The sequence below is a fragment of the Bidens hawaiensis genome, unplaced genomic scaffold, assembly GCF_021521415.1.
Source record: "Bidens hawaiensis isolate Kalapana, Puna unplaced genomic scaffold, B.hawaiensis_p1.1 tig00001685_1, whole genome shotgun sequence".
NCBI classification, from domain to species: domain Eukaryota; kingdom Viridiplantae; phylum Streptophyta; class Magnoliopsida; order Asterales; family Asteraceae; genus Bidens; species Bidens hawaiensis.
Window position 1 is genome coordinate 2,287,192 of NW_027491095.1, and position 7,809 is coordinate 2,295,000.

The window sequence follows — 7,809 nt, forward strand, 5'->3', positions numbered from 1 at the left end:
ACTTATAATTTACGTAAAAACAGCAAGTCAAAATGATTAATTACTTTAAATGAAACTTGACTTCTGAATTCTTATCAATAGTTGAAGAAATCAAATGAAAAGTATTCTATTTTTGTTTTGCGCCTTAAATGAAATCAACGGGCTATAATCGGCGGTATTCTATGAGATCCGAGAGTATGGTAAGTAAGAAATTGATTTCTTACTTATCATACTCTCTATTAGTGTTATAGTAGTGTATAAAATTGTTTCTAATAAAGTTGGTATACTATATTAGCTTCTATCTTCAATATATGTAGTTATTAATCCATATATGGAATTTACGTAGGACCCAATTCTATTTCTTTGATACATCTATTTATTCCGATGAATCTGAAATAATTGTTTTGTTTTACTGTTATAGAATACATTGATCCACTATAATCCAATGGAATTTGGAAACGAAGATATTTTGATTTGAAAATGATTTCAATTCAAATCAAAAATGCGTTGCAGAACGATCTATAAAACAATTGATACCGTTTCATTCCTCAACTAAATTAGGAGTGCTTCTAAAGTCCACTTCTTCCCCATACTACGAGTGAAAGGGAAAATGTAAAGACTACCATTAAAGCAGCCCAAGCGAGATTTACTATATCCATGTGAATTATGTCCCTTATCTCTATGATAGAATTATTCCATTATTGCTCACTAGTAATAGTAGAATAAATGGTCCAGAGTCAAAAAGGGATTCTGGGCGAACACTATTGATGAACCAATCAAAAAATCCATTTCAAAAATTTCTATATGATTTATAATCGGGAAAGACTAAACACAAGTAAAATAAAAAATCAAAACTACAAAGGAATGTTACTAATGGAACATCTAGTAATAAAATAAGAGGGCACATTCCTTTTTTCCTTGCCCTTCAAAGTAAAAATAAATCAATTGCTATCTATTACAAACTTTTTCCTATTTGATCTAATCCGTACCCTTTCCCGATTGTCTCTCTGAAGGAGTTGGGAGATAGTATATTATACTTTTGACGAGAGGTTAAAAAAATCATTTTTTTCATGTTTTTTTCTATAAATTATCCATCTCAATCTAATAGTGATTGAATGCCTGAACACTCAGAGATTCTCGCGAGCCTATATATGTAGATTACATAGTATAGAAATAGAAAGAACTTCCCCTAACCAGTAGTTAAATTATCTCCAATCAAGACCCAATAAGTAGACATTACATTAGTAGTAGAAAGGAATCGGGAAGTCTTGCTTCGACCATTAAAATCAAACATTAAAATCAAATCTTTCTTTTCATTTTGGATTCAAAGATTTCCGATTTCCAATCTTTTACAAAATCCCCAGAACGGATATTTAGAATCAACCAAGTATTAACAGTCCCCTTATTCTGTTCTGGCTGGGTAAAATTAGGTTGAGTTATATCAGCAGAACAGAATAAGAGATTCCGATTCGTTTGCTGATGAGGCGGCACCCGGATTTGAACTGGGGAAAAAGGATTTGCAGTCCCCCGCCTTACCACTCGGCCATGCCGCCAAAACGATACACAATAGGAGAAATTTTTACCTTTTTTGTTGGATTACTCAATTTTAGTTTATTGTACTTGCATCCCCTTTTGAATCCTTTTTCTAACTAAACTTATCAAAATTAGAAAAAAACCCTTTTCCCCTTTTGATTGTCCCTTCGATTGATTGTATAGTATCTCAAAACACACAATGCCAAAAAGCTTCCCCTCACTTTTCTATTGAAAAATCAAATGTATATTTTCACTCAAAAAAACCAAAATTTATGACAACGGGATATTCGTTGACCGAGAATTCGTCAATGATTCTTGGATTTGAATCTAAAATTTGGTTTGCCAAACGACATAAGAAAATACAAATTGATACATACTTGATTTATCCTTTTCTTGATTTATTCTTTTGAATCAAAAATCCTTCTCAATTTCCATTATAACAAAAATGATAAGTATATGTAAACCCCAGAACGGAAATTGTTACACGGGTACTAAATTGGCTATTTAGAGTATGTTGCCTATAAATAAAAAAATGAAGGGAATTTTTTGTAACAAAAAAAGGCCCGGCTGGGTATTGACCGGGCCAGGCCAAAAAGGCACTTCGAATAAAATAAAAGCAAGAAGGTCTTCTTTTTTTATCTTTCTATTTTGATCTTTCAAGCATCTAAATGGAATTTCTAATTCTATAATAACGATAAAGAATGTGAAAGAAATACTTAATTTAATCCTTACTTGATGTGTAATGTAACATAGTAATTATCTTTTTCAATTGGGAGAGATGGCTGAGTGGACGAAAGCGGCGGATTGCTAATCCGTTGTACGAGTTATTCGTACCGAGGGTTCGAATCCCTCTCTTTCCGTTGATGACTTTCTATTTTTTTCTAGTTAAGTGTGTGGAATAGCTAAAAGAAAATAAAAATATGAAGAAAATTGTAAAATAAAGCAAGAAAAACAATTTATTCTTCACGTCCAGGATTACGTCCTGGATCATTGGATAGGAATCCAAAGATGAAGAGAGAAACAAAGAATATTACTACTGTGTAAACGAAAAGTTTGAGAGTAAGCATTACACAACCTCCAAGATCATTTTTTGAAAAAGAAAAACGAGAGAAAAGAAAAGATAATAGATCCTCCATTTTTATATCACATATCTTATTTTGACACCAAGAAATGAATTCTAAAATAGAAAAGAATGTTCAGAAATTCAAATGAAGTTGTGAAGTTGAAATTTTTCAAAAGAGTCTTTGATTACCATAAATCACTTTCATACCCCCAATTAGATGTTGTAAGCGACCCTAAGCTAATAAGGTATTTTGCCGGAAAGGAAAAAGGATTAAAATCGGGAAATGGAGCGAGCCGGATTTCTCACGGCTATTCGATCATTTCAATGTTTGAATTGAAGGTTCATACTGTCAGACTTATTTGATCTTATCAAATGTTATCATTTTTCTCGAATAAATCATGAATTCTACATGAATTCTATAAGATACTATTAAAGATCTTATCGAAAACTTACAGCAGCTTGCCAAACAAAGGCTAAAAGAAAAAAGAACAGGGTATTACTGGCATAACATCTACGATTGGATTCAAAAAAGCATAGGCTTCGGGCAATTTGGCGAAGAAAAGACTACTCGGATAAAGGGCAGAATTAAGACAGATCAAACTAAAGATATTAAGCATAACAGACATTTTTTTCGTCGAGATAATTGCATTTTGATTGAGTTATTGATATAAGGAAAAATGAAGAAAGTAAGGTAGACAAAAAAATCCTTCTTTTTCCACTCAATCAAAAATCCTCCAATTCTCAAAGGAGACTAGAAGAAATCATACTTTCATACAATATCTTAATTGAATTATATGTAATGATCAATAAATTAAGTTGAATTCTAGATATACACATGTCAAAATCCTAGCAACGAATCTATAATATCTATAATAAATTCTATAAAGAAGAAAGGTTTTCTATAGATAGTTGGACTGGAATTGACGAACACTTAATACCAATATTATTCTTTATTAGTATTAGTGTCCAATAAAAATAGAAATGGGGCGTAGCCAAGCGGTAAGGCAACGGGTTTTGGTCCCGCTATTCGGAGGTTCGAATCCTTCCGTCCCAGAGCATATCCCCTGTACCCGAATACTTCTTTTTTGTTCAACAAGGTTCTGTTTCACGGTCTAATATTGGATAGAATAGTATTCCTCTTTCTTTTTTTTATTTTGAATGATTCTTTTCGGAATCATATCTGAATTTTTCACAAACTGAACTAAATCGAGTTCAAATGACATGCAAAAGTAACTAAACCCTTTTGATAAAGATAAGATGAGATGTAGAAAGATTACTTAACCTCAGGTTCAAATATGAAAATACATATAAAAGAGGAAGTGCTTAGCCTATAGGTATGTATTGTTATCAGGTATGTATTGTTATCCTATTTCAGTGACAAAAAGTCTTTCTATTTTTTGTGAAAAAGGGTTTTCATACTTACTTAAAAAATGAAAATTTAAATATTTAACAATTATATTTATTTTCATTTTAAATATTTAACAATTATATTTATTTTCATTGTTCGATCTATTTAGATTATTTGCTTTACATCATTGAGAATTCCATTCGAAAAGAAAAAATGATCTTTATTATGATAATCAAATGGAGTCTTTACTGTAAAACTTGGCTCAAATCATGATATAGAAGTAAGAAACTTTTTCAAGTATAAAGATTTGTAATTATTCTTTATGGATTGAATCTTTGGGAAGTTTTGGGAAGTTGGAATTAGTAAGTCTATCTTATTGAGTCACTTGAAGAGGCAGAGTCAAATAGAATTTATTTATTTAGAATTTCTTTATTCGTGTGATTTCTGTTAGTTATGTTATTTCTCTATTTAGATTTCTGGATATTTCTGTTAGACATTTTTTGAGATAGAGATTTATATCAAAATGTTCCATTCATACAAAAAAGCCGGGGTCTTGCTAATATTTATTCATAAAAATATTGATTATCTATGTAGCTGTAGCTAAGAAAAAAGAGAAATAACTATGTCTCTGTACCGACTGAACCAATGACTATTCATGATTCCATAATTGAATCAATTCCATACCGGTTCGAAATTAGAGGAATGTTATGGTAAAACTTCGTTTAAAACGATGTGGTAGAAAGCAACGTGCGACTTGAAGGACACGATCCGTTGTGGATTCTTATTTTACATCCACCATTTTATATAGGAATGAAGGTGCTCTTGGCTCGACGTCGTTTTTCTATTCTACTAGAACCCTTCTTTTTTTATTGGGTTGTAATTGTAATGTAAATAGTTTGCGATGGAGCTCGAGTAGAAAGTATTGATTAATTTCTCAGGGGCAACGATCTAGGGTTAATGCCAATCAATAAATTGGAACAACTTCGCAAGTATATCTTCGCTATAGAAATCGAAAGGATCCGATTCAAGCAAATTTTAACAAATTTGAAAATCCAAAAATTTTTGTTGGAACGGCTAAAACTTTTCGATTCACGGTGTATCGTGCACGAATAAACCATCGGTATGATTCTTTGATAGAAAGAAATCACAAAAAGGGGTATGTTGCTACCATTTTGAAAGGGTTAAGAAGCACCGAAGTAATGTCTAAACCCAATGATTTAAAACCAAGATAAAGGATCCCAGAACAAGGAAACGCCACTTCAATTGTCTCACGGATCCAAATACAGAATCCAAATCTATTTTAAATGAGACGAAAAAGGGAGGGTTAAAGACCACTCAAAAAATAAAAAGATTAATATCTTTAAGATATTTTAAAGATATTTTAGAATTCTTGAACTTGAGTTATGAGTACAAATGATTTTTTTTCAGGAAGAAAGCTAAAAAAAATGACTATGAGTTAAATTATAGACTAATTTTTTTATGGAGTCCTTTCCTATTTATTATAATTTTATCCCTAGACAAAACTTCTAATCATTTTTTCTCGAGCCGTACGAGGAGAAAGCTTCTTATACGGTTCTAGGGGGGTTTCTTTTTCATCTACATCTATCCCGATGAGCCGTCTATCGAATCGTTGCAATTGATGTTCGATCCCGAAGAGAAGGAAGAGATCTTCGGAAAGTGGGTTTTTATGATCCTATCAAGAATCAAACTTATTTAAACGTTCCCGCTATTCTCTATTTCCTTGAAAAAGGCGCTCAGCCTACAGGAACTGTTCAGGATATTTTAAAAAAGGCAGAGGTTTTTAAGGAACTTTGCTCTAATCAAATGAAATTCAATTAAATTAAGGAAATAAAAACTAAGGATAGGATAGTGATTTCTATATCATTTTGGATATCTTTTCTATACTATGTTTTTTTATTTCCTTATTTTTTTTCTTGCTCTACTTATTTTCTTGCTATCTTCGTATCTATTTATCATTGCTTTTATAGAATCTTTTTCTAAGTAAACCTTATTTGGTGGATCCTTACAAATATAGAAAATTCTGACATTACCTGCAGTTTTCATTCGAACTCTAATACCAAGTAAGAAACAAGGAATCGAAGTTCGTTATTCGACTTATTATATATGGATTCAATACACTATTGATTGCATAAATCCTTTTTCTACTTTATCTTTATTTATTCTCCACCTAAACTAAAAATTTTAGTATATATGCATATTCAGTGCCAATCCAACACAAGTCTTTTTTTTTTCCTTTTTTTCAATTTGAGTTCTTGTACTTTTTCCATCGTATTCTTTTATTAACCTTTATATTGACAATATTGTATCGAACAAATATAATTCATCGTGATAAGCAGCTCTATTTATTTCTGTCCCATAGGTTTTAGGTTTGATTTTTTACCTGTTGATTCAAATGATGGGTTCGTTGGATTAGCGTTGCTACTCGGATTTTTGGTTGAAAAAGTGGATAACCTAGAAATAGGGGATAGTCCAGCATTTTTTACATTTCTTTCTTTTGATTTATTTCTTTTTCGGGAAATTTTTTCTTTCTTTTTCGGGAAATTTTTTCGTAGATTACGTAGATTTATGGTTTGATTTAATCATTTTTTTATTCTGTTTATTCTGATTGTATCTACATATCCTTTTTCTATGTGGGTTGCTAACTCAACGGTAGAGTACTCGGCTTTTAAGTGCGGCTAGGATCTTTTACACATTTAGATGAAGCGAAGGATTCGTCCATACCATCGGTAAAGTTTGGAAGACCATGACTGATCCTCAAAGGGAATGAATGGAAAAAATAGCATGTCGTATCAATTAAGAGTTCTGAGAATATTTTATTCTTTCCGGCTCAAGACAAAGCCTTCGTTTAAATTATTCAAAGGGGCAAATTGAAGTCAATTTTAAGTTGGGTCGAATTAAGAAATGGATAGGGCCCCATGGCTTCAATTAATTTCATTTTGATTATAGGGAAAGAAAAAGCAACGAGCTTCCGTTCTTAATTTGAATGATTACCCGATCTAATTAGACGTTAAAAAAATATTAGTGCCCAATACGGGAAGGCTTTCTCCCAGGAATGTATTCTTGATTTTTTAATGAATCCTAAATATTACCATCCTCCATTCCATAATGGAGAAGTATGTGTATAAGAAACAGTATATTGATAAAAAAATTTCCAAAATCAAAAGAGCGATTGGGTTGAAAAAAGTAAAGGATTTCTAATCATCTTGTTATCCTATAATGAAAACAAAGGAAAAAGATAGGATAGAGAATCTGTTGAGAATTTTATCTGTATCCGAGGTATCTATTCGGTTTGTACTATAATACATTGTTTTGACTGTATCGCACTATGTATCATTTATAACCCCCAAAATCCTCTACCCTTAATTTAATTTAAATCAAATTTCAAATGGATAAATTCCAAAGCTATTTAGGGCTAGATAGATCTCACTACTTCTTATATCCCCTTATCTTTCAGGAGTATATTTATGTACTTGCTCATGATCATGGTTTAAATGGATCGATTTTGTTGGAAAATGCAGGTTATGACAATAAATCCAGTTTACTAATTGTGAAACGTTTAATCATTCGAATGTATCAACAGAATCATTTTATTCTTTATGTTAATGATTCTAAACAGACTCCATTTTTGGGGCACAACAAGAGTTTTTATTCGCAAGTAATGTCAGAGGTTTCTTCAACCATTATGGAAATTCCATTGTCTCTGCGATTAATATCTTCCCTAGAAAGGAAAGGGGTAGTGAAATCCGATAATTTACGATCAATTCATTCAATATTTTCTTTTTTAGAGGACAACTTTTCACATTTAAATTATGTATTAGATATACTAATACCTTACCCAGCTCATCTGGAAATCTTGGTTCAGGCT

At 31.5% G+C, this 7,809-nt stretch overlaps 1 long non-coding RNA gene and 2 other non-coding genes across 3 annotated transcripts; 1 reads left to right on the forward strand and 2 right to left on the reverse strand.

Annotated features, from left to right (window-relative positions):
- Positions 1 to 1,461: 1,461 nt before the first annotated feature.
- On the reverse strand, positions 1,462 to 1,532 carry TRNAC-GCA (transfer RNA cysteine (anticodon GCA)). The gene has a single exon. It is a non-coding gene; the product is annotated as a tRNA-Cys (tRNA).
- Positions 1,533 to 2,284: 752 nt separating this feature from the next.
- On the forward strand, positions 2,285 to 2,372 carry TRNAS-GCU (transfer RNA serine (anticodon GCU)). Its single transcript has one exon. It is a non-coding gene; the product is annotated as a tRNA-Ser (tRNA).
- Positions 2,373 to 5,559: 3,187 nt separating this feature from the next.
- Positions 5,560 to 6,447, reverse strand: LOC143593167 (uncharacterized). The gene is made up of 2 exons (XR_013146051.1): positions 6,203 to 6,447; positions 5,560 to 6,079 (listed from the first exon to the last, which is right to left on the reverse strand). It is a non-coding gene; the product is annotated as an uncharacterized LOC143593167 (long non-coding RNA).
- Positions 6,448 to 7,809: the final 1,362 nt, after the last annotated feature.